This window comes from Dermacentor andersoni, chromosome 5 (genome assembly GCF_023375885.2).
Source record: "Dermacentor andersoni chromosome 5, qqDerAnde1_hic_scaffold, whole genome shotgun sequence".
Taxonomy (NCBI): Eukaryota; Metazoa; Arthropoda; class Arachnida; order Ixodida; family Ixodidae; genus Dermacentor; species Dermacentor andersoni.
In genome coordinates this window covers 131068584-131096327 of record NC_092818.1, presented here as the reverse complement: position 1 = coordinate 131096327, position 27744 = coordinate 131068584, and the positions used below count along the sequence as shown (strand labels likewise).

General features: G+C 44.6%; 2 protein-coding genes across 2 annotated transcripts in view; one reads left to right on the top strand and one right to left on the bottom strand.

Annotated features, from left to right (window-relative positions):
• The window catches only part of LOC126531174 (uncharacterized), a 125054-nt gene extending 117525 nt beyond the window's left edge, over positions 1 to 7529 (bottom strand). Inside the window, exon 1 of the mRNA XM_055071008.2 lies at positions 7511 to 7529. The gene's annotated coding sequence lies outside the window, so the exon portion shown is untranslated. The remainder of the gene's footprint in view (positions 1 to 7510) is intronic.
• Positions 1 to 27744, top strand: part of jus (EB domain-containing julius seizure protein) — a 203676-nt gene that overhangs the window by 33944 nt on the left and 141988 nt on the right. The gene's annotated exons all lie outside the window — the stretch shown is intronic.

The following is a 27744-nucleotide window of genomic DNA, read 5'->3' as shown; positions in this document are numbered from 1 at the left end:
TGATAGAATAAAGAATGCGCAACATTCTTTCCAATGCACAAAACTGCTTCTCTATTTCTTTATTTGGATGACCTTCTGTGCCTATAGCACTCTAGAGATTGGGCACCTACCCCCTATCCTTTTTTTTTTTATTTCGGAGGACAGAAAGTGGCAGGTAGCCTTGTTTCATCTCAAGTCCTAGGAAGCTGCCGGCAGCCGCCGGCGTTAGGCGACCACTAATCTACTGTCTTCACCTTCGCTCTTCACACGGTCTGCACGAAACCCAATCCATGATTCAGACTCCGGTGCAAGTCGGTCGACCGCGACGCGATCTGGCTTGGCTCTCGGCCATCGAGCGGTGTAATATCGCCCGTGCGGCGAGGACTCGGAGCGTGACGATTGCGGTTACCACCGCGGTCAACGCCGGTTTCGGCGCGATGTACGGGAGACACGGCAGAGCGGCGCTGGATTGGCGCCGATCGCGCACGCCACTGCGCAGCACCCTTCCCCTCCGCCTCCTCCTTTCTACGCTAGTAACCCCTCCCCCTTTCATCAAGCAGGCCTCCTTTCCCTGTACCTGCACACACGGAAGCTCGTACACCTGCGCCCGGGCCCGACTGCGTAGACGCTGCCTTTTCATGTGGTAAATGGAACGGGTCTCCGGGGCGAACTGGAAGGTCTCGACGCCTAACTGTAGCGGCGTTCGGCTAGGGTTGCTAACGGTCTCCAAATTTAGCAGGACAGGCCTAACTTTCGAGCAAACGTCCCGATTCTCGACTGCGCACAGTCAGGACCGCTAATGCCCTTACTACATTGCATTTTTTTTTCTACTGAATAATAATCAATAAATCAGATTTCTTTTCTATAGTGCCTAACAGCTCGCTCGCAAATTTTTCTCTTATGTCTGCTGGTATAGTGTGTAAACATAAAGGTGGTCTTGTTTTCAACGGGGTTCTTGTTTTGTTGCACGGGTTAACCATTTCGGTACCTCTGCATATTGCTATCCGTATTAGCCAGGCAACCACTGCCCATCTTCTTGTAAATCGCAATATGGTACACTCGAGGCTACAAAAATATGTGCAACTTGGTTGCACATACAGAATCAGACTGGCGGCTCCTGGCACTGACAGGGTCAATAGTCGCCTCCCCCCCTCTTTCCCTTCCGCCCGAAACTTCCGAAACTGTCTAGTTCGTACACTCGGGAGTTGGCAACCTTACGTTCAGCCCGTCTTGGTCGTAGTGGCGGTTGGTCTGATATTGTACTGACGACAATGGAAATAACTGCGATGAATATACCACAGGGAAGAAACAACTATTCTAGTCTGTTTTAATATTGTGAATTGATTCTTTTGAGCCTTTGTTCCTCGCTTGAGTGGCGATCCATTTAGGTAGTCACAGCGCATCCAGCCATGCATTTGGTGCAACGGACACTTACAAGAACGATAAAGCATTGAACGAAAAAGAAGCAATAGGCAGTTTTAGCGGAACGTTTTCTTCGCCCCGCTCCACTCAGCCAGCGAGTGGGGGCGCAAGTGCGCATGCGCCGAACGGTCAGCCGCGAGCGCTTAAGCGGACGGGCGCCTCCGTTCCGCCAGATAGCTCGCTGAGCGGAGCGCACAAGCGCGGCGAGCGAGATTAACGAAACTACAAAATGGCTGCCGCCACTGCCACGGTAGGATGGCTAGCTTACCCGCGGGTTGGCTGATCTGCTCGGTACACACTTTGCATCTTTGACAGAGTGGTTAACGAAACGAGATGAGGGTAAAAACTCGATGCCAAAAGCACGGTTGGGAATACGACGATTTGTTGACGAGTACATAAGTGGCACATCAGGCGTCTTCGACTTAGAGTAGCCTCGCAGCCTTCGCGTGACAATGCAGCCGCCCACGTAAAAACAGAAATGAAAAAATGAAAAAGAAGAAAAAGACCGCCAATTATCGTTTTAAAAATAGCAACATTAAAAAAATGCTTTTGGCTGTTGTCTCTTCTGCCACCAGGTGGCACAGCATGCCACTGCACGCCCGCCGAACGCGTGAACGCTCAGCTGAAACAGATTATTTTTTCCGTTCATCCACTGGGGCGGAGCGGGTGTACCATATAGCGGAGCGGGGAGCAGAAAACATTCTGCTAAAACTGTCTAATGTATCGGTCTTGGTTAAAGAAGTGATTACCGGGAGCGTAGTACTTTCTGTCCTAGAAAACGCAAAGACAGCAGGCGCGAGGTGGTAACACAACTGCATAGTGCCGCATAGCCTCAAAGCACAAATTTTCACTTGGAGATACACCTGTGAGGGATGATGTAGAGAAGCTGAAATGAAAATTTGCAATAAGAACTGTTGAAGTGGAGTAAATGAGTGACAGGAGCATTTGCTGGCCATGACTACTTACACGAAGTTGAGAAGCAGCCAGTAGTACACCATTCACCACGTTGTGCTTGCGCCATTTTCCGTGATGAGATAACAAGAACAAAGATTAAAATTAAGTGGCAATAGAACGAATAATTTCATCAACATCGCCAGTACATACATGCACAGGGTACAAATTCACAAAGCAACTTGCACATTAAAGTGATCCGCAAGCGTTGGCGCCGGCCAATTGTTACCGCCAATGACCGACACTGCTTGCGGACGCGAAAAGTTGTACGAATGGGGAATTCTGATAGCGCTTGTTGTGTCATATTCGGTAGAAACCAGTGTTGCGTAGTGGTTTTATCATAGCGTTAACGTTAACAGCAACGGTTGAGATTTTATCTCAAGGACTACATCAAGAGTAACGTCACTGTTTTTGCACACCACGGTCTGGCACGAAGGACGGATAAACCTTGTGAAATAGTAGGTGGTTTCACGCAATACGTACATGATACAGAACCTGGGTTGATAATAAAAAGTGAAACTTGAGTCAGACAGAAGGGGCTAGAAATTATTCACCACGAAGCAATTGGCATGTTGCTGTATGTCATTGCCAAGAGGAGAATGGGCTGCTCTTCTCATGGTTAGGGAAACAAAAACAAATAAAACAAGGATTTACTTTCTTTGAACAGGTACAAAACATCTTCCCTCGCCTATACCTATTAGCCAAAATAGTATATGACTTAATGAAACCTAGCACGTCTCTAAAGTATGATGCTTCTTTCAGGAGGAGAGAGAAAAGAGAAAAGGGAAAGGTGCCTGTGACTGCGGAATTTTCAAAAGGCGAAGTATGAAAATTTCAGTGACATCACAAGGAGGAATTCTTGTCATTGGTATAGGTTGTACTACACCGTCTGTGTTTTTCTTGAGTTGTGGTTATTAAAGTTTCATAACGAAAATTTACTTGAGGACCGAAGCATTCAACTTTCTTCTTTCGGGAACTTTCACTTTGAGGGCAGAAAGTGGACAGTAATTAGCGGAACGCTTTCTATATTGAAGATGAAACTTTCGCGCATGTTTCATTTCTTAATATCAAATTTGAAAACCTTTTCGGGAGAAAGTCCACAAGTCTTGCATTATCATCGCCATTTGAAAATATAACACAATAATTTATTTCATATTGAGAATGTGAATGCCAGGCATTATTAGCGGGTTTTTCAAGCGTGCCAAACGTACATTATTTTACTCTCAGAGTGACTATAACTCATTGAAACAGAAAGTGAAGCGAGCTATAATTCTTTCCCCAGTTCTTTTCCCTGTCAACAAGATATTTGTGTACCTGTGACGCGGTGCTCAGACACTATTTAGTTACTTTTTGTGTTGTCGCTCGCGTGCTATGTTAAATAAAAACAATAAAATGGAAACTCCGGTCATTACTCAAGCCTCGCGTAGCCTTCTGTAACAAATTCTGAACTGTGTCCGATGACCAGCTGCTACAAAATAAAAAGAAAGAATAGTAAAACAATCGCAGCTAAACTAAGACTTAGACCAAACATACTGCGTTATATACATTGCTGGGAATGCGCAGCGTTCACACATACACATCTGATGCTGCACATGTCTAATGAAATAGTAAGCTTTTCGTAAGGTGGTACTTGATCATGCGGCTGGTGTCGTACTTCCTGTTTTTTGTTTACTTCTAATTAGCGTTTATTGCTACTATTGTTCTGGAAGTTCACACCTTAGTGGTCTTCACAATACACCGCTCACTTAATTTCTGCGCTTTCATTTCAATATGCGCAATAATGCAATCAGGACTGGAAGATCCAGTGTGTGAAACGGCTGCCCTTCTTTGCAGCAAGCGAATGTAGTGGAACACTGCCCGAAAGAAAGTATCATCAAGAGATGCACTGACATGCGCTTTGAAAAACCTGCAAGGAGTGTGTTGGCTATTCCCTTCCATCCTGTAGGTACAAGATCCTCAAGTGCTCGCCTGCGTATAGCTGCCGCCCTACCCATGTTTCCTGAACTTGATACCATCAACGTGAGGATTTCCAGGAAGAAAACGACGACGACGACGACCATGATGATGATGATGGTGATGATGATGATGATGATGATGATGATGATGATGATGATGATGATGGCGATGGTGATGATGGTGATACATATGTTGTTTTTTTCTCGTGACAATGACTGTCTGGCGAAATGCATAACAGCTAAAAGCAATAACACAAGTTCCCAAGGGTAAATACTCAGAAATATTTTTTTTTTCTTTCCTCTAGTCGAAGGTCACCAAAACGAAATAGGCTAACGACTGTCATTCCCTCGTGCTGTCGAACGCGATACCGCGCACCCGAGCCGGCTACAGCTGCATGTCGCGTTGCTGGTCTGCTGGTGCGCCAGTCGACCACGCTGCTGGCGCGTCCTGCCTGCGACCCTGGCGTCCTAACGATTTTTGGGAGGGGCCTGCCGCTGTTTTCGGCCCCGGGCCAACGCCGCGCTCGCCGCGCGCACCGGCGGCCTACGCGTTGTCCAGCTCGCTCGATTCCCGGACACCCTTTCCTTTCCGTCACCCGTACCCCACCTTCCTTTTCATTCTCTCATGACCCCTCTTTTATTTCCCCATCTTTCCCCCGTCTATTTACACCTACGCGTTCCAACGAAGGGTCTTCCTATTTACCTCTTTTTCTCGCCTCAGCTCTTTTGTGGTTATACCCAAGGCACCCGAGGTATTGCCTTGTTTCTCTTTGTCCCTTTAATTCCTATGGTTTCGTTTCTTTTTGTGCAACATTTCCCTACTATATCGTTTATATTTTCACTGCTATAACTTTCGTTCTGTTACCCCTTTTTGAGCTGCATGCATGTGCCTCTTCGCACGTGGGAGCCCAGTTCATCTTCTTATTACCGCCACTTTAGCTTTTCTCCTTTTTCTTGCCGTCTCCCCACCTCCCCATTTCACTCCAGTGTGTGATCTTTTCTCCAGCCTCGGGCACCTTCCTCGCTCTTTATCTCTATATCTCGCTTTCTCTGTGTGCTTTCCTGCCTCGGCGTTCCCTTAACACCCGAGTGGTTTAGATGGGCCCTTCCGCAGCCTCTACCCGTTCCCTATTTTCCCTATATTTTATTGTCTTCTCCGTACCTGCGCTTTGCGAGAGCTATATGCTGTGGTGTGCCTCCCTTCCCTACCCCCTCCACTCACTAGAGAAACGCTCGCTGCATTCGTGTATCTATATATATATATATATATATATATATATATATATATATATATATATATCGTTTTGTTTTGCTTTAGGATCGTTTGCGGTGGTTTCGGCGTGGTGTGGCCGGCCCGGAAGGAACGCAGTCATAGCTGACTGCCGCCTCCGAAGCGACCTTGATTGTTCTTTCCCCGCGTGCTCGCGCCTTCGCTGTGGTTGTTGACGTTGTGGCGGCAAACGGGAAGGCGTTTGATAGCCTATCACTGGTCCCGGACGAGGCTTGCCTGAGCGCCCTGGAGGCTGCCTGAGTTAGGAGGCTGCGGTCCCCCTTTTATCCTTATTTCTTTTCGTTTTCTTTTTCTCCTGATGGACGCGGAAACATAGTGCGGGGGAAACAAAGTAGCGAGTGCTCGTTTATTGCGAAGCCATAAGCCGAGATTCATTCTACGTGTGCTGCGTACTTTCCCCGCTCCTTCTATAAAAATTACGTTGAGGACGTCATTCCTTTGTGCAACTTATTATAGAATATGAGAAAAATAATAATGGCAAGACGGGTTGCCGTGTATTTGAACGATAAAGTAACTCATGAGGAGCACACACAATTAAAGGAAAGTTGTTTTTATTTATTTATTTATTTGGTTATTTATTTATTTATTTATTTATTTATTTGCTTAAAGTGCCCAGAAACAGCTTTACGCCTTAATATTGGTGCACTTGTGTTGCACAAAGAACATAAAACCGAAAAACAAAACAGAATATCGCACAACAGTGGTACAAAGTGCAACAAAAAATTGAATTATTCAGAAACAGAAGTCATATATGAGCAAATAGTAGAACTGAATATATCAAGATCATCACGCAAGTTATGTTGTTTTGTTACAAGGTGTGTTATAGTGTCAGAGGTGCAAGAGGAATTCACGTAGACATTGCTAGGATGAGGCAGGTTAGGGCGAAGCACGCAGATCCTTACAGCTGACAGTAACCACAGACAGGAAAAGTGGTTGTGAATTAGTTTATACAAAAATAATAAATCACGGCATTTCCGCCCTATCATGAAAGGACGAGTGTACATAAAAGAAAACGCGAAGTAAATACAAAAGAAAAAGGGAGAAAGGCGTTTAAACAAAGTGTGAAAATATGGAACAACAACGCAAAGCTCGGAAAATAATAACAGCTAGTTCTGAAAAATATCGAGATCATGAAACTAAGCGTTATAAAAATTCAGTATTCTGACGACGGTTGAGTGCTGGGGATGACAGGCAGGAATATGGAAAGGTCTACGTTCTCTGGTGATGTTGCGCGGCATACGAAACATCATACAACTGAGGTGATCGGGGCAGGTGAGGATACCGTGAAGAAGTATGAAAAGAAGCACATGGTCAGCACAATTACGCCGGCAGCGAAGTAAGGGCAATGACAAATAATGCAACAGTGCTATAACAAAGTCAAATGTCTGTGTCAGCAAAGCGGCGATGGCCTATGCTTAGAAACTTTTTCTGAACCCCATCTGTAACACCACTGTTGGATCTAGAAATGCAATTTCAGACGACCGACGCGTATTCGAGTTGAGGAAGGCAGACTGTTGGGTACAACTTGCGGAACGGTGTAGGAGAATTGAATTCTCTCGAGAGTATGCAAACGAAATTTAGAGAGCGCATACCCCACATTGTGACGAGTTTAGTGTCAGAAGAAAAGCGTAACTTTGCATCAAAAAGTACACCGAGATTATTTATCTTACACAACTTGCACAATGATACAGAATTTCTCGACCAAGAAAAAAAAAAGAAATGCTTGCTGTTTCGCGAGTGAAAGTAATGACTTTCGTCTTAGCAGCATTCAAGGTGAATTTATCATCCTTGCGCCATTTAGAAAAAGAAGAAGCACAAAGGCGGCCCTAGACCTTCTGGACCCCGTGGCCACCGCAAGGCTAGAGGCCTTTTAGGCATGCAAAACACGATCGAGGAGCTCTTTGACGCTCACCACACAGCCCAAGTCCGTCGTCTCTCGCAAACCCCGGCTGGCCGCGCAGTCCTCCGGAAGCTCAGACTCGAGGCCATCCCCGAGGTTACAGAGTAGATGACGATTCTGCGAAAGGTGAGGGCGCATATTTATGCCCCACCTATACCCCGCAACATGGACCCCGAGTTCCATCAGGGCCGTCGGCAGGCCCGTAGTGAAGCATTTGGCGACGCTACGGCGCGCAAGATGGAGTGGTCTACACAGACGAAGCGAGACAACCTCGCGGCGAGCTCATGACCGCGGTGGTAGCGGATCACAACAGAGGATTGATAGAACAGACAACAATCACGGCTGGCCGAGTGGTGGAAGCGGAGGAAACCGCGATTGCCATGGCCATGCATGCGGAAGCGAATACCGTCATCAGCGATAGCAAGCAGGCCATTGGCAATTTCGTCCGCGGTAGAATTTCCAAACAGGCGTACTATGTCCTCACGCGGCGCCCCCTAAGCGGCTTGAAAACCCTCGGGTGAAGCCCCGCTCATGCGGCTGCGCCCGGCAACGCGTCGGCTCACAGTTTGGCTCGAGATCTCGTGCGCCGAGCCTCGTTCAGGGACGCGGACGGCGTGAATGAGGAGGAGAGACACGAGGAACCCTGTGAGACTTATCGCCAAATAGCCCATAGGCATCGCTTGAGGCGTCACGCACTCCCACCACCGGCCAAGCAACTCGATAAAACGCACGCGGTCGCGTTTAGGCGACTCCAGGCAAACACATACCCACACCCAAAGTACATTAACAAAATCACAGCGGGCAAGGAAAGCGACCTATGTAGGCTCTGTTCACAAACAGGGACACGCACACACATAATGTGGGAATGCACCTCGCTCCCGTTTTCTCATCCCCCCGTCAGCAGTGAAACTGACTGGACAGCCTGGCTCAGTTCCAGGGACGTCTACCGACAGCTTGAACTGGTAGACTGGGCGGAGAAGGCCAAGCAGGCCCAGGGCCTTATTTAAGCCCGATCCCTCAGCCACTTCCCCCTTTCCCCTTCCCCTTTTCAATAAAGTTCACGACCACCACCAGAAAAAGAAAGCAGGTCAGACTACCGGCTGTGACAGTCATCAGCAGTATTAATTTTCTTAAGAATCTTGATGTTATCGGCAGATAGAAGGAAACAAGAATTTGGAATAGCGGAAAGGACATCATTCATGAAGTAAAAGGAGGTGTCCTAATACTGATCCTTGAGGGGCAGCGGTAGTTGGCATGTAGAAAGACGACGTTTGGCAAGTGACGTTAACAAAACTTGACCTACCAATAAGATAACTGCGTGAGAGATTGACAACTTACGAGTCGACACTGAAGTGACAAGCTTGACCAGAAGCAGTGAGTGGCCGACCAAATGAAAAGCTTAGAAGTAATCAGCCACTTCGAAAAAAAAATTCAGATATTTAATTGTAGTCCCCAGGAACAGCTACGGATCCTTTGTACTCGTGCACTTAAAAGCAATACGCAAAACACCATGTACCGGAAACTCAAATGTGGCAGACGAAACAATCTGAAGAGAAAGTAGAGGAGAAGGAAACGTGGATGCCGGCGTAAAAGGGAGTTAATCTTACAACATGATCATCTACATATCCACAGAACATAGGAAATAAATTCTGACATCTGTTTATCAAGGCAGAATACTTAGCACATGTTTAATGAAGTCGAGCCATAGGACAGTGACTACTGCAACAAGGCCCCGCAGAAAACGCAGAATGTTGTCTCATTTACTTTTGCGGCACGAAAAACTGTATATAATCATGAAGATTTGGGTAATGTATAGTGCCATGGAGCCCCCCTATAAAGAATCAAAAGGTTTGATTTTCATTGGGGAGAATTGAGGTACATCTGAGATGGCTGGATTATGGCCGCCAGTATGGCAAAAGCGGTGCTTGAAAATAGACATCAATTTATTCTGGACGCATACGATGAGGTCAGAATCTGACTTGCATGTTCCGCCCCCAAACTACAGAGGAAGACGTTAATAGTAGAAGGCACACAGTAGAATAATATTTCAGAAAGGCAACAGGGGAGTGGAAGTCGTACAGTACACGACAAACAATACCAAGAGAGCGAAGGGCATGTTTCACATATCTAGCGCGTGAAGAGAAGCACAGCCATTTTTGTCAACGTACAAACCAAAGATATCTAATTTCATTGGCCCTGAGCAATGGAGCATAACGAACAGTGTACGAAAATTTTTCATGCTATGTTTTCTGCGTGTAACTTACTACCATGCTTCTGTAAGCATTTAAGAGTAGCTTATTGGTGAGGGATCTTTGCGTCAGTCTCGGAAAGAAAAAGAAAATTTTTTTATGTCACTACAGTCGCGAGCACTGTCGTCAGTCTTAAATAGCTTTAATTCGTCAGCATATTAAAGGAATGAAGAGTGTTGAATTGCTGACAAAATGTAAATTACAAACAGTAAGAAGAGAAGAAGCCCAAGAACAGAGCTTTGAGGAATTCCGCTACTGACCTCATAGTTAACGGATCACTGTCCATTAATGCCAATGAAGCAAGGGCTATTGCTCAGATAATTAGATGACAAGGGTATACTGATGGAAGAAGGCATGTCCATTTGCTTGAACTTTGTAATTAGGAGAGCATGGTAAACTACAGGAAGTGGTTCACTTAGGTCAATGTAAACAGCGCCTAATGGGCCCCTAGTATCTACCACAACTCAAACCGTGGGTAATAAATAATAATACCAATAATAATAATACTAATTGCGTAAACTCAACTGAAGTTAGATTTCAAGTTAATACAAAGAGGCTCCATGTTCATTGACTTCATGTTTATGACTAAGTGCACGCATATACAATATTCTACGTATATTGGAGGATTTAAGCAAATTTGAAAGGACGGACATCGAGCAGCTGCCGTAACTGCAGGAGGTGCCGAAGAATAAAGTTGTATTTAAACTGTTATCTATTTATTGGTTGGGCTATCGTGGGCTTGCATTCACTTGAATATGCAGTTCCTTTTTTTCCAGCTTTCATTATAGTGTGCTAGGTTAACTTCGCAAAGCTGCTTACTTCAACTCGTCAATGTGACAAACTATAAGAAAAGTACAGAAAAGAAACATCCAGGTAATGTCACAGAATAGACCAGCAATCACAAATTACGATACTATGGCCTCATATACCGCCTGCTTAACGTCATAAACTAGAGTTTCAATAAGAAATCACCGTAGGATGGGCGTATATACAGTCTATATCACAAGGCACCACACGGACGTTGACGTTTTCTGCCTTCTTATTTTCCTGCACTTCTCATCACATGAATAGAGCCATGCAAAGTTGACTTTCAAAACAACGGAGACCAGACCCTTCCCAGCCCGATCGCTTTGGACGTTCGCGCGCGAGGCACTTTATCCCGACTGACGCCTTCGGGTGAAGTGACTGCGTTGGCACTGCTAGAAATCACACGCGCCGAAGCGCCCCGCGGATAACGCGACGGGCGGACGCCAGAATAAATGGTTTTCGACGTCTCGCGTCGGACACGAAACACGAGCTTTAAAGCGCTCGACAAGGTTTCGTTTTTACTTTGTGCGATTTTGTCTAGGGGCGTTAAGGCCCGCTTCCTCGCCGCTCGAGCTCTTACTTTAGTCACATGCCACCGAGCACTACACAGCGGAGGCTGTAGTTGGGTGTCGCGGACGAAGTGAACGAGCTGAGAGAAGAGTGTTCACGCGGCGATGTCTTCATGTGTGATTGCCTCTCTTCCTCCCAGCCTTCCTGGGAACGCGATACTGAAGCGATGTAAAGTGCTTGCCGAACCAGCTTCGGAGCTTGTATAGCCTTCGCTTTTGTTCTTCGCTGGCGCGTCGAGAAAATGGGAAGCGGCGACAGCTCAGGGGCCGTGATTCGTCGGTTCTTGCGTTTCAAATACTGCTGCGCACGCTGTGTTACACGGAGTTTGAAGCAAAATATAGAGGGGGCAAAATATTGGAACAAAGAAGGCGGTGGAACAAGGAGGAAAGATCATATGAATGCAGGGGTCAACGGCTTCAGCGTCTCTTCTTGCGCCGTTCTCTGGCATGGGGCCTGCAAGAAACAAACGCAGAGGTTCGTAGCACAGAAAAAAAAAAATGCATGGAAGACGCAGCCGGCGCGGAGGCGAGACGAAGCAGGCAAGCGGCAATGCCGGTCGTGAGCCGACAAAAGCGTAGCCCCGTATATTGCGACCATTCATCGTAGCCACGTTTCTCTCTCGAAGCCCGCCGCAGCGAAGTTGGGCACGAGTACCAACGGCGTCCTACGCGGCGTCGTGAGCTGGGGAGATTGTCGCTTTGTCGCGTTTGATATAGAAGCGCAGCGGCGGCCCCGCTTTTGTCTGTCTCGGCCTCCCCTTAGTGACGACAGTTGGAGTTATGAGTTCTTGCGGCATAGTCTTTGAGTGTGCACGTAGATGCTTACGAAGTAGCCCCCTCGGTAGCTACCCACTTTTTATTGTCCTAACAGACTCTGTCGTATTTTGACGCTGGAAGCACCGGATTCAAAGTGAGGACGCTCACAACTATGAGATCTTTTGGTGCAGTCTTGTACGCTTGTGAAAACGCTTACGAAGTACATCTTTCGTTGCATGGCGCATTTATTTCCTCTGATAGGCCACCTTTCGAATAATTCCTCGTGTAGAAAAACTTTGGAGAGGCCTTTGCGGAGCGCTCGCGATCAGCTAATGGTTATTATTTCCAGCCGTTTTCTACGCTACTCAATTGAAAACGGCTTTACTCCATGCTGATCAAGATGGACTTTGTTGATTTTAAAAGGTGTAGATATTGCCGTGTAGACGACCACCATCTCCATGATTGCTAAGGCACAATTATGAGACATTTATTGCAGAGACTTCTCTGTAGCAGAGGCTATGACTAGCCGCAGGGTGATGTCATGGCGTCACGCTTTTGTGTGACACCGGAGCTCAACCTCGGTTGACAAAACTGGCCCTTACATACGCGTGATTTCCCGGCTATGTGAGCTATATGCTTGGCGTCTGACCTGTGCTACGCCGCTGGTAACATGCTGACCAAGTGACGCAGCCAGAAATGCGGCGCGCGATTCATGTTATAGTTAGCCTGTAACTTGAAGTTTATTCGTAATTTCGGAGCTCGTGGATTATCGGAACTTTATTGTTTATATGTCTTAGACTTGTGGCATCAATTTTCTTTTTGTCTATCCTTATTATCGGACGGCACACAGCACACTAATAGCGCACAATAATGTACACGTATATATATTTATAGTTAGGCGGAAAAGCGTATATATTAGAAAAACAAACAGAGAAAATAACCGAGCACGAAACAGCAGGAAGAAGACCTCTCATTATCGCACTTCTTTTCCTTAATAACTTAGAGCAGGATATAAAAAACGCTACATACAGCGCTGTGATCTAGGTGTGTAAAAAAAGTGGCCGCAACGAGGCACACTCAAGCAGCAATTAGAAGACATCCTTCTATACAGAGCTCACATGCGAGAGGCATGCATTCATGATCATTACACCTGACCTGCGCCAATCCCCGATCGTAAATTCCGCTCGGTAATTGCTCAGTTACTGGAGTTCGTTGAAGCGCTCGTAAGGTGCGAGCGCTTAGCGGCTTACGGGTCTGTTTTAACGGCATCTGGAGGTCAGATAAGCACGCCATTAAGGTGTACGCTGGTCCACCGCATCGAAGGATCTAGCCGCATCGGCTCGGCCGCAGTGGAGCCGTGATAACTTACCTCGAAGTTTACGGATGTTGATACCTAGTGCGCACGAATTTTCCAAGTATAGGATTTGGAGCTAACTATTACTTGTTGCATTGAGGAGGCTTACGCTCGACCCTCCTGAGATAGGTGGAAGCGGGGCTGAATGAGCGAGATATTCTGGCATCACGCATGTGCGCTAATGACGTTATTTAAAGAGTCGGTGATGCGTGTGTGGTGATAGGATTTTTGGCGAGTTGGCTTCCCGAAACACTCCTTAGCCGCGCCGAGTCGCTCATCTTATCATGCCGCCCGAGTTCATTCACGCGACGTAATGAATATTCCAAACCGCGGCCCACTCACTACACTTGCTAAGCGGCTTTGGAGTGTGGCAGAAATTAAATGACTGATATTATAGCGCACGAGAAACATCTTTTTTTTTTTCGTCTCAAATTACGAAGGCTTAGAACACGGTGCTTGAGTTTAAGTTTAAGATGCAGTGAAGGTCCGATCTTATATTTTAAGCATAAGCTAACGAGCTTCTGCCTTCGTATTCGGATAAAAACATTAATGATGAACATGAAGGTTGCTTCTGCATCCTTGCGTGAAAAATTGCCTGAAACAAGGCATTCTGATTATTTCAATATGTAACTTTGGTATTTCTCACACCCTCGATGTTTAATAAATAGCCTTAAGCACAACTTTTTAAAGCATTGCCTTTTTTTTTTTTTTTTGCCTCTTCTACGGAGTCACTGTTTTCTCACCAGATATATTCATAGGCACCTATGGATAACTTGGGCTAGTGGGCATGTAAAAATAGGTACGTGCCACTTGGAATGTTCCCATTCTTGGCCAATCCTGCCGAATTGATGTGCCAATGTGAGACAAGTGCGTGAGGCCCTAAATCAATTTAGGCAAGTGTATTACTTCTATAGTATTATAATTATATATAGCTACATCACAGATTCCGATCGGAACATTCAGTGATGGAGGATGAAATGCAACAGATGTACATAGAACATAAACATAAATAAGAACAAAGACACAAAACCCGCCGTGGTTGCTCAGTGGCTATTGTGTTGGGCTGCAGCGCACGAGGCTGCGGGATCGAATCCCTGCCGCGTTTCGATGGGGGCGAAAGGCGAAGACACCCGTGTTCTTAGATTTAGGTGCCCGTTAAAGAACCCCAGGTGGTCAAAATTCCCGGAGTCCTCCACTACGGCGTGCCTCATAATCAGAGAGTGGTTTTGGCACGTAAAACCCAATAATTTAAAGGCACAAAGGAATGTTTTTAATGACTGAGAAAAAACTGTATACAATGTGAACCCAGATCTTTACAGGAAGTGAGAGTATAAATTTTCGCAGAAGGTTTCACGATTAATGATGAAAACAAGGCTGTCATGTATGCATACATCTCTCATCAGTACAGCTTTAAATTGGGCTGGTTGGCACATTTAGGAACGTGAAGGTAACAGCGCTAAAAAGCTAAAAAAGAAAGAAATACAGAATCAACACGAGAGCAAGCGAACCGGCGTTTACTGAAGACCAGTTTCTTTTTTTTTATTATTATTGCGTGTCGACTTAAATATGTACTGGAAGTACAATCACTATAAGGGGAAACGAAGAAACAAGGACATACGACATCACCGCTGACATTGCAATTTAACGTGCTGGACAGGTATGCCTCACTCATCGACATTCTTTCCTCGATAAGCGCCGCGAATATCACTTTAGTCCCAAGAACGCAGCCACCTTAACAGTAAGAGGCGACGAGACGGTGATGTCCTGCGCTACTATACTGCCACCTCGCTAACTCAAACGAGTTTCGTGTCATTCAGAAATACACATAGCGTTGGATCTGCGCCTTCTCTTCATCAGACGACTTCTCTAAACGTGGGTTTTGTTTTTTTTCGCTCACTCGTCGGTGACATCATTTGTACCACCGTCTTTCTCGTTTTTTCAACAAATCAGGCGAAATTGACTTTTGAGTCTTCCTAGACCTCGTCTTTGTCAATGGGGTCCATATACCAAGCACGGCATCTTAATTTCTTAATTTATTCATTTTCAACCATTACTGTGCGCCAACAGTACTCCATTTCACAATGTAGTTGCATAGCGGCATAGCGGGGCGGCGGTATAGCACTATACTCATGTGCAACTGCACCATTGTCTCGTGGTATAGTGCTGTAGCTGTATAGGGATAAAGTGGCCACTGTTCCACACAATAAAATCACAACGTTGTTAGCACGTCATCCTGCTCTTGCTGTCGTCCCGTTTCAGTGCTGGTGTTCTCAGTATATAAAGCTGTCCGGTTGCCGCAGTAGTACTGACAAACATGGTGCTTTTCACTGGAGATGTCGCTTGATTGCCAAACGACAACTTTAAGGCTTTCAAAATACGACGACCGCTTTCTTCTAACTTTATTTCGTCGCACTGACTTTCTTCAGCCGTTACCTCGGACGGCAGATCCCGATAATTATGTAAGCGAAATGCCTCCTGAGCGAATAAAAATGGATGACGATAACTGACTTAGCATGCTTAACATGTTGAAGAGGAGCGGGAAAGTGAAATCGTACTCGGCTGCAATTATGAAACAAAACATGAAGCCAATACGCCACCCGACCAGATATACTAGATGTCCTACTACAGAAGTAATTTAAATTGTATTAATCTATGCCTTGAATAAACGATGGACTTTAATCATGCCAAGAACACGCCGAGATTATGCAACGAAAATGAGAGCACGTTGTCCCATAACGCACCGTGTCAGGTTTTCCTCGCTTTATCATTAGTTTGAGCATTTCCCGACGTTTGAAGCACATTGCTGCCACACGAAGCGAATCCATTTATGGAAGAGCACGTTCTAAATCATAATTCCGTTTCGCTGGCGCAGATAAGAGCACCGGGACAGAACTTCGAGTGTCTGGAAACGTCGCTATATAAGTTTGGTCTTTCGCTTGTCTGCCTTGTCGCCGAACAACTAAACTGCAGGAACGCTTTCCTAGTACGAAACGACAGGGAAAAAAAAAAAGATGTCGCGTATGGTTCATACGTGGGATGCGAAGGAAATATATAGCCCGATACGTCACGGTTGATTTCATCGACGCGAAATTTAGGCACTTACGAGAGTTTAACGTTTTGCCGGAGAGCAGGAGCTATATTAAGGATCTCCACCGGGGGATGGCTCTCGGAATAAATGGTTCGAGCCTCGTGCAATGGGGGAGGAGCAGAGATTAAGTTTAATGGCTTCCCGCGACAATCAATTACCAGTTTGGTGCCTCAGGTCGCAACCGCCGTGCTGGAACGGAGAGACCGCAATTAACTCTTATCGCGGTTTCTTATCGTGAATCGAACACCGCTGCGCTAATTACGACGGGAAATACACGAAAAAGAAGTAACAAATCCTCCCAAGCTTTAATCTAACTGTCACTAAGAAGATTGAGAGTGGTCTCTCGGAGGGTCGGCGTTGACAACAATTTGCGCCGATGGACGAGAGGTCAGACAAAAGCGAGTGTTCGATTTGTGCCTGGAATAGTCCATGATATTTATCAGTTATCGTATCCTGTTGAAAACGTCAACCTGTCCCAGAGGATCGACGCTACAATAGTTGGAAGAATGCACTTAACAATGACAGTATCATAGCGATGCATAGAAAACCTGCACAGCAGATCGAAAAGCGATGCTCCAGAAGCACGCCACTCCCGTGTAAGCAATCATGGGTGCGTTCCTGTATTCCGTATATTATGCCCGCATATATTCACAGTTTTCTCTTTCACGACCTTTGGATGCCTATAGAGCAAGTCTAGAGATAGTCACTTTTTATGATTCTGGGAGCTTGTGACAATCTTTTTATTGAATTTCTTCCCTCTTGTAGTCTTCATAAGCCTGTATATGTTAGTTGTGCTTTTGGGATAGCAGGTGGCTAAGTAGCCCAATTTTACCGTATTGCCCCCTTTAATAAACAAAACATCTATATACGGTGTGATAGACGGTTAAGCGGTAAGGGACCTTCTTAAGGTCTGGTTCCAATTCCGTGCGAAGCTGGCAAAGAAGACACCTTCTTGGAAACAGCTCAGAAGCCAAGAACATTGCTACATACTTTTGCTCTCCAATCAAGAGGGAGGGTGAGCAGCCTGCCCTTATGCTCGACGAGAAGATTGCCTGCGTACGAGAAAACGTAGTCAGTGTTTCTAATGTACCCAGAGTAACCAACCTTATTGATGTGTTTTCGTTTTTATGTTAGCAAGAGATGAACATTATAGCGATGCTATTAGCTTTTCCTCATTTGTGTTCTTTTATTTATTTATCTATTAATTAATTAATTTATTTATTTATTTATTTATTTATTTATTTACTTTGTAGAGTTGAGCTGGCGTCAAATTGCAGAGACATGTTCCAAATGCGTTCCAATATTTCTGCTCGAAGGTGCCTTCACTGTGCAACAAAATTCTGGGAAAGGTATCGCTTAAAGATGGCTCAAAACACAATGGACGAAGCTACACGTGGACTCCTCGCACATTTAGCATTAGCTGAATCACAATCTCCAATACTGTTTTCTAACTGTCCAAGGAGGCAGGCTCAATTTGTATTTAGGTGCGCGGGAAATCACGTGAGCTGTAATATATAACATAATAGCAAGAAAATAACCACTTGTCTCTTATATACTGTATATACATCCATATTGGTAGATACAGGGTGGATACATACATATCGATAGATATATGGCAGGCGATCTTTCTCCTTAAAACACCTTCGACATCCGTTTTTTCAACGTCGCTGGCTTCGCCCTTCTCCTAAATCAACCAGGTTGAAAAGCCACAAACGCTCCATTTAATCCGGACATCGGACAACTCGAATCAGCTTTAATCTTTAGGTAAGAGTCGAATCGATGAATGTCATTTGCATAACGTTATCTCATCTAAGTCACTAAAGGACCGTCTTAAAGATTAAAATGAAATTATGGAGTTTTACGTGTCAAAACCACGATTTGATTATGAGGCACGCCGTAGTGGGGGACGACGGAAATTAGGACACCTGGAGTTCTTTAACGTGCACCTAAATTTAAGTACAGGGGTGTTTTCGCCCCCATCGAAATGCGGCCGCCGTGGCCGGGATCCGATACCGCGACCTCGTGCTTAGCAGCCCAACACCATAGCCACTAAGCAACTGCGGCGGGTAAAGGACGGTCTTTTCTTTAGTTACTATATGATATTTAAGAGATGTTGTCGCCTGTAATTCGCGCTGGCTACTCCTTTGCGCATAGGGATTTAAAAAAGAAAGAATAAATTGTTACAACAATAGTGAAATCATAACAACACAATGTCCTGTCACATATGTGCACTAATGTGAACACAAAGCCCGGTCACTTAGCGAGACTAAAATAAGGGCACATAAGAAATCAGGGATTAAATTCTTATGAAGTTAGAAGAAAGATCAGGCATTGGACTGGCCAAAGTCGGGTAAAAGAAAAACATAGAATGCGCTATCACATTTAAACACTCTACTCAATACTTTCCGAGAATATTGCTCGCTTCTAGAAATCTTTGAAGGGCCAGTAACGCTCGCCTTTGCAATGAGTATCTTTGCCAAGAACCTAAGATCTTCCTGAGGCTGAAGGGCCTGCGATCTAATGCCACTAAATGAAGTGCTAAGCGTTGTCTGTGTGTACCGTGTTGCTGGTATGTGAAATATACGAGCGCATTCTCTAGCGCACCATCAGACAGTGTCTTCAATTTTATCTTTCAGATCCCTTGCAGAGGCTCAGGTCTTTGTTTGAAATGCAGTCATGCGATAAGAACCTTTATAAGCTCGTCGGTATTCCTCCACAGTGGCTCACAATTGCGCGCGGAGCGCATTAACGGTCCCTGGCGTCACCTCGTCATTAAAGATTGAAAGCCGCTTATTCGAAGTTGCCCCGCAACGCGAAGCGATTGCTTTTTGTTGAGTGGTGTATATTAAGGGACCTCATTTCATCCATCCACTCGCTCTTCTTTTTCTTTTTCTTGACAACAAATTTGCGAGCTTTTGTACCTTTAATTTTCCTTCTTCGACGGCAGCTGCGCGCACTAAATATGTGATAGCTCTCGTCGACACTGAACGAGAAAAGAGAAAAGAATTCAATAGAAACGCCCACGCTCTTTGACTGGAGACACGCCCGGCTTATGGAAAGACGCATATATGAGCTGCCGCAACGCCGTGGAGAGTTCGCCACTCGCAAAGCTCCGCACGCGTTCGCAGCCACTTACAGGCGAGAGCTACGGCCACTGCGGCGAAAAAAGAAGGCATGTTTTATTGATTGTTTACATACCTCGGTAAGGAGTGAATTTCCTTTTGATTAGCTGCGTCCAAGATTTCGCAAACGTCAGACGTGCGTCAAGAAAGGCGCAAACGTCAGACGTGCGTCAAGAAAGGCCCAAACGTCAGACGTGCACTGACGTGATATTATGAAAAAGAGAGAGAGAGAAAAAAAGCGATTACATCTGATTACATCCGTTCTAACATCACCAAGATACAAATGGCCCTGACCAGGTGCAAGTCCTTTAGAAGGGCGCACATTGCGAACACAACAATCGCGAGCACAGAAACAGGGAACAGTAGAAAACACGGAAGCAAGATTAGCGATCCAGAAAAGAGACACACAACATTTGACCAGCATCAGAATGAGAATGATGAGATTTAGTCAACCTAAGCTGTTGCTGATTCTTCAAAAAAAAAAAAAAGCTGTGTTGATGGGCGGGCAGCACTGTGTTCCAATTTTCCTAATGACCACATACCAGAGATGTTTCCGAATTTAATTGGCCTCCTTTCCGGGACGTGTGGGTTCTGCCGAGAGCATCTCACGATGAGTATAATATTTATTGCACTTTAAACAAAGGTGCTCCATGTCTTCAACCACCACTTCAAGTGAGCGTGTGGAGTCACCTTCTTTTCGTATTTCATTAAAAAATTATGATACACATTGCACCAAGCCAAAATCTAAGAATTGTTGCGAGAGAGCTGTTGGTCGTTATTGGTTTAGTTGAACTACATGTTCCTGTCTACATCACGCAATTTGGAACTTTTGGCATCATTAATAGGTTGTTTCTATTGACAACAGAGTTTCCTTAAAATGTACAAACACTCACCGCCACGGGCAGGAGCAATGGCACTTCAGTTTTCCACGCAGCGGGCGTCAAACTAGTGCTAAGGTTGACAATAATCTTTTCATACCAATGAATTTTAAAGGATTCAATAAAAGAAATATTGTATAAATTCATTTGCATCATAACTGGTTGGTTTTCTCAGCTCTAAACAACTCAAGAACATCGCTTCAGCATGCCAGAAAACCTACTACAAGTGCCATGCTCAGTCTCTTAATGCGCGCAATAATTAACACTACGAGGTATCAAACTCAGTAATCCACAAAGATACTTTCAACTTTGTGGTGTTAAACTAAATGAACTAATATGTATGCACCAAAACACTACACAAATGTGAAATATAAACGAAGACTTTGAAACGAGTTGAGAAAACGAAATGGAGGGCCATGCTTAATAAATTGAGTTAGATTTTGCAAGCACGATTAGAAGCTACAAAACCGTACAGGCACAGCTAGGAAGGCAGGTATAACTATAAATTTAGAACAGTCGTTTTTGCTTTTATATACATCGAGGAATAGTGCAGCCGAGATACTCCGTATACTTTAATATCTCCACGGCAGTACATCTATAACAAAACAGAACCGTAGTTGCATGTTCAAGGCTATGTTTCATTCAGTTTCATATCAGTGCTCCCTGCGAAAGCGAGGCAGCAATTTGTTTGAGGCGATTTCGATCAAAATGGGTGGCGTAGCGAGACGTCCTACGCGGCTTCAATGTTTATGCAGCGAGTTTAGGAAGCGTATTTCAAAACTGCGCCTCTCAGACACGACGCACTTCTTTAGCCAGCTCGTATGCGAAACAAACTGGATCGTGTCGACGAAAGCACTGATACGGGCACCGAGCTGAAGGAGATAAAAAGAAAAAGAAAGATGCTGGCAGCCAAGCGAGAGCGCTGCATAAAGCTCTCATTTATCAAGCCTATCAGCTTGGTACCTTCACCTAGCTAGCAAAAAAAAAAAAAACATTCCTGTCTCCTAGCGAAAAAGAAACGCCAGTATTTCAAAGCACTGCCACGCAAACATGGCGGGATAAAAAGACAATAACAGAATGCTACGGATTGAGTGAAATCGCCAAATAAATACGCACGCAAGTTAGACTGCGTATGCAGCGAGGAGCTCTTGTGATGATGCACTAGTAGAGCTGATAAAGTACAGATACCGCAAGGGCCGAAAGATAGCGCTAAGGAAAAGCAAAGAAAATGGACCATTTCCGGAATGGTAACGGAGGCCAAAAATCTTGTAACTTCTGCTATGGTTAATATGGGGGCGCTGTCTCAAGCTCCTGGTAAGTTAGCGATGCCATCGCCAAAACAAGAAAGTGCCGTTTTCCGGTCATTAGTTGGAGAGGAAGGAGGCGCGGTTCAACCCATTGTGGTCGATGGCTGCGACGTTTGTCGCCGGTAGTCTATTAGGCGCAGGCAGGAAACCGACGTCATTACGTGTACGCGTCCAGTGTAAGTACACATACACGATCACCTTCCCTAACTTCCTTACTCCTTATGAATACAAATATTATTCATTACATAATGCCGAGCCAGCCGCATTTCTTTTTGTATCTTCTTATAGGTACCATGGCATCTCTTCTGCGGTCTCTTCATTCAATACTGCTTTGTTTCACGATTCGTATTGCCGATTTATTTATTTATTTACTTATTTATTTATTTATTTATTTATTTATCTATTTATTTATTAACAAAGCTACAAAGATAAGAATATGTCACCAGTGAGTTTTAGCACAAGTTCGTAGTCTATCCACTGACACGCTAAGAACATCACTGAAAGCGCCCACTTTAACTACAACAAACAATCAATGTATACTCTTTCAATGTAACGAAAAGGGGGACTTAACTGCTTTACAGTTGTGAAGGCTATTTCTTTCCACTTCAGAGTACAAAAAGAATAAAGAAAAGACAAAAGAAATGCTTCGCATATGAGTGCCACTGAGAGGACTTAACAATTATAGTTTGTACTTGCGCAAGTTGTACTTAATGTTCGCACCGGTTTGTGAAGCGTTTTGAATCGTCTTGTGTATCGCATATTTCTCAGAGATGGCGAACCCACAAAATTTTACATGCCGCAGCAAGTTTTATTCACTGTGTGCACGGGTTTGTGTCATCTTGTCTGAAGTAAATTTATGTCATCACGCATGAAAACGATAGCAAAATACTAAGAGCGTGCGTATGTTCCAAATCTTGTATACGAATTCTACAGTTCGTCTCATTCGTATTCAATTCGAGAAATTTCTATTTGAAGTTGTCGGACTTTCGTTTCTGTTAAAATGTAAGGTTTAACAATACTTATTGAAGACTGAGGGCGCGATATCGGTGCAGGTAAGGCCGATTCCGAATGATTTTATCACGGGAGAATCGCGGTTGTTTAGCAGAGGCATCGCTTTTCTGACTGACTATAGCTCAATAACTATGGCAATAACTACGATAATAAATATGGCTCAATAATTTTTTGTCATTCCATTCGAATGGCTATCTAGGCAGCTTATGTACGAATACGTTGTCTCAATTTAAGCCACGCAATAGATTATTTACTCTTTCTCACCGAATTTCTCTCTCTCTCTCTCTCTCTCTCTTGCAAACATTTAAAACAATGTCTGGTGCTGTAGAATCCCAATTCTCTCCTTCAATGAAGACAACATTCTAAATCCACATGTTGACGTGCCGTACTCTTGTTTTATAACGGTCATTTTCGTGGTGCGCCAGATAGCTTGTAATAGTAGTTTAGCATTTAAAAGGTCATCAGTTGAACAAGAGTTCACTTGCCAACGGCATAACATGAATATAAATTCATGTAAATAAGGTCTGCTTCTTAGCCAGACAGACTACACGTAATGATTATGCTTGAGTTTGCTTGAAATACGAAAATATCCGATATTTGATAGAAATTATTCTGCGATATTTGTATTCGATTCAATTCAGAAATTTTAGTATTTGAAAACCCCTATAAAATGCTCAAAGGTTTCCACCCAAATATCGGATGTAACGGTCGTTATTTGCCATGTGCGTTCTAGATTGATGAGCCAAAGCACGCACGTCAACGGCACCGTCAGCAAGAGAGCACAAACCTACAATTGGAAGTTAACTTACGATTAACTAACTAAATAAACTACAATTAATTACATAATTCGCTTACTGATATTTACACAACTAACTTACGTACAAGAGCACGCACGCAAACCGGTCAGTGTGCAAGAAAGAATAAATGTGCCGCTCTCTATGATATTCGTCATGACCTGTGAAATACATCACCACGTAATTACACACCCATCATGAGAAAAATAGCTAATAGCATTAACGTCGCCAATCGTCTCTAAAGAATGCATGTGCTGCCTTTTTTCTCTGAGAATTTGCTGCAAGGCAAACGTGGTGAAGTATGAGCAAAAGAGCATCAAATAAACCCTCGCAGCACCCCGTGATGCAGGTATTGAATCAATTTGTTCGCGCACTCGTTGTCCGTTAGCCAACGAGCACAGCCGTCTAACACATTAGGCTTTGGTTTTGCTTCCCTGAGCATCTGTCGCCTGTTATCCGAAGTACCATCACACAGCCACAAAAAAAAAAAAAAAGGCGATGAATGGCCGCCGTATACAGGAGCTGGGCATTTGGGACACGTTTCAGGGTTATCTCTTGCCCAGGTGACTAAAGGTGTCAAAAGCATCCCAGCCCATAGCTTCAGAAGGCTAGCTTCCTCCACCCAAAAAAGGTTGCGGGGAAGAAAGCAGACACACGAATGTGCGCGTTGACATAGAAGGTATATGTAGGGAAGACACGTGCATTAAATATATTGTGCTATTGCCAGTAAATCTTAGCTCGTACTTGCTGACAGCCGCCTGTAAACGTCGCCTCAAATCGTCAGCAAATTACGTCTAATCGCGGCATAGATCGCAAGTGCACTGGTGTGACAGACGTTGGTGGAGTAGAGTGCGTTGAATGTTCGTTGTACCGCCTGTAACGTTTTCGCGCAGTACCTGTAGCGTGTTCAGAATCGCCGTGTTCTGAGAAAACGATCATGGCTGCTCTTTCAGCCGGAGGCGACACGCATTACCTAGAAAACCGGTCACAAGGTATTTTTTTTTTTTTTTGAGCGCCAGACGAAGAGCCATTTATTTCAGCCTTCCATTAAACCAACTTGTCACGGCTGTCGCAGGCTCGAGAAATTTTCTTTTTCTTCTCTCCCGATCACAACTGAAAGCGAACAAGCAGAAAAAATGTTGTTTTACTCTGCTGCGCGTGCAAGTCATGCATCGAATACACCATTCTGCAAACTGGCTTGTTTGTATAGTTGAATGTTTATCAGATTGAAAGCAACGTCACGTTTTGATAAAGCCATCCATTCATGCGGTCTTGTCTCAGACGAAATTTTTCTTAGTGCCCAGAGCGTACCGGTTGAGACGTTTATCTATTGCCGGTCCGCTTTTATTTTAGCTTTAAATATTGTTTCCCACTCACCTGTGACAGTTTCTGCTGAAGCCCCTCGGCTTCATTTCTAGATTTTCTTCTTCCCTTCGCTTTTCCACCAAGTGACCGCAGCAGTTTATTACATCTCGTTTATTTACTTCTCCTCACGATGAAAGATGGCGTTCTGGAAAGTCAAGTAATTCTGAAAGACTCGATGCAATTTCTTTCCTGCCTTTTCTTTTCTTTTTTATTTTACGATGGGAAGAACTTTTGTTCGTAAAATAAGTTAACTGGTGGAACTGCCATTTCGATGCAAGTCCCTGTGAAACATTCGACACGGAAGTAATATCACCAGGCTTCCATCGCCGATAGAGCAGTAAATAAATTTTTAAAAATCCACCTGAAAACATTTAGTCCAAATTTATATCATTCGCACTCTGCAGCCAGTAAAAATCATGACAATCACAGAAAGCTTCGTTTTCTTTCTTCGTTTTATACCGCAAACTCCTTGAGTTTACTTGCTTGCTTTCTTCCTTTCATTGTTCTTTAGCTGCGCTCTGAATTTTTTTCCCGCATCATTAAAGATCGACTCGTGCTGAGTCTGCTTCTAAAAAGGCAAAACATTTTAGTGTTACTGCTATAAGCGGCTCCCTCATAAGCCTCAACTATACTTGACTGCCCGTGGACACCTGATTTACCGCGCGCCCAACAGATACCCATCATACGCAGAATCCGCGTTATGCTGTTTGCCTTCTGAAACTCAGTCCTTCAATATCCTTAACATCTCGAAACTATCATAAAAAGCGTATCGTGTCTTGCGTAAATGGAATAAGTATTTACTATCGAGGAAGGACTAAACAGAAATTTCACGCAAATATCTCCGCAGTTAACTAGATTGGTACTCTAATCAAATAATCCTTTATACTTCTCGTTGTAGGCACGGTTGACCATCGCAAGAACAGCGTTCCTATGCCTGTGAGTAGTTAAAATGCCGTATGTATGGGGTTCGTCCCGTTAGCTATTACACTTAAAGTATGCCACCACTTCTAAAACGCATTGTGTTCTAATGAAAAAAAATTTAAGAGGCATTTTAAGCGCAACGAGGGACGCGAAATTGTGGTGCAGACTAAAAAAGTCACAGGCCTGCGCGGCACACGCCGTGCAGTCACAGCGTAAGCTGGAGGAGCGCCTCCATAGGCGGTCCATTTTCGGCAGCACAGACTAGATGGTTCGCACCTTGCGACGAGGCGCCATAACGTCTACCGAAATCCCTTGACCTGTGGTACGATAGGATGCTGTTGGTGATGATGATGATCAGTTATTGCATCCTCTTTGAAACGAGGCGGTGACAAAGTCACCTAGCCCGCTTGAGTTGACCAGGTACAGCTACATGCAACATGCAACTGCTGCACGCAACTACTACATGCAACTGCTACATGTCGGGAAACTTATTTCAATACAACGTAACTGCAATGCAAAACTTGCACGTATCAACGCTACGCGGCGCCCATGTCAAGTTATGACAAGCCGCAAAATATTATGCTAATGATGATACTAATGATTTATTGGCTCCCCATTTTTTTTTAATGAGGTGGTGACAAACAATCACCTAGCCTGCTTGATCTATTCAGGTATGCTATACATGTTTTTCATTCCATTTTTCATTCATTTTCGTATACAACTCCTTATTCCTCTTTTTCTTCCTCGAGACTTCTCTATCTCCTTTGTACCGACCGCTACTTGTGCAAGTGCGGCATGGCGTGCCACCTGGTGTAATATTATACGGCTCCGATTCAAAGTGTGGATGCATCGACGCTACGCGGCGCGCGCATCTCACATCGCGTGACAAGTGCAACGATACGATGATGATGATGATGATGATGAGGAGGAGGAGGAGAGGAGGAGGAGGAGGAGGAGGTGAGGTAGAGGAGGAGGGGGATTTGCCATCGTTTTTGAAACGGGGTAGACAAATAGTCACCCAACCAGCTTCATTAATGAGGTATAGTGTACATGTTTTTTGTTCTAGTGTTTTTGTATGCATCTCCTTAACAGACAGACAGGCAAGGAACTTTATCGTGCCTCTCCTTAATATTATTTTCTTCCTCAAACCTTCTCTGTGTACCTTGTACGTCTACCTTTATGATGATGATGATAATGATGATGATGTTGATTCATTGGCACGGCCTCTGAAATGGGGCGGAGGCGAATCGTCACCTAGCCTGATTGAGTTACCCAGGCATACTATCAATGCTTCTCCTTCTAGCACTCTTGCATACATCTCTTCAATCTTCTCTCTCTTCTTTAGCTACCTTATCTATCTGCCCGGTGGCCTGCAGGAGATTCTATCTAGAGCAATACGATGGTCAATGTAAATTATGTAAGGGTAGGGCGGATCTGCTACATATTCTATGGGTATGCTCGAAGGTGGCTTCTTTTGGGGCCGCAAAATTCAAAATCGGCAGCAGTGGAAGACCCTACTGCTCACATCCGACAGGCGAGAGCATGTCTGGGCCGTCCAGACACCTGAGACAGCCGCTGAGACCCAGAGGATCTCGGCTGTCTGCTAAGCAGAGGGAGGCTGCGTCCGCATCCGTGAGTGTTGGCATCTATAAAAGTTGATTCTATCTTTCTTTCAATCTACTTTGTACCGCTGCCTATGCCTGTAATGGATTCGGTCGTATCAGTCTCTCCCCTGCCTTTTTCCCCCAAATACTAAAAAGCTCTACCGCTTATGTCGACTGCCAACCGGTTCATACTTCCGTCTACATTAAATCCAAGTGCTTTTGGAAGTTGTAGGTTACGTACTGGTCGCGCCTGGTCAATTACTTCACAATCCATTAACATGTGCTCAGTAGTCTCCGGATTTTTGTTGCAGCCTGCACATGCCTCATTTAATTCCGAATATTTGTTCCGGTATGTTTTTGTCCTTAGGCAACCAGCTCGAGCCTCAAATAGCAAGACATTTCCCTTGGTGTAATTGTACAG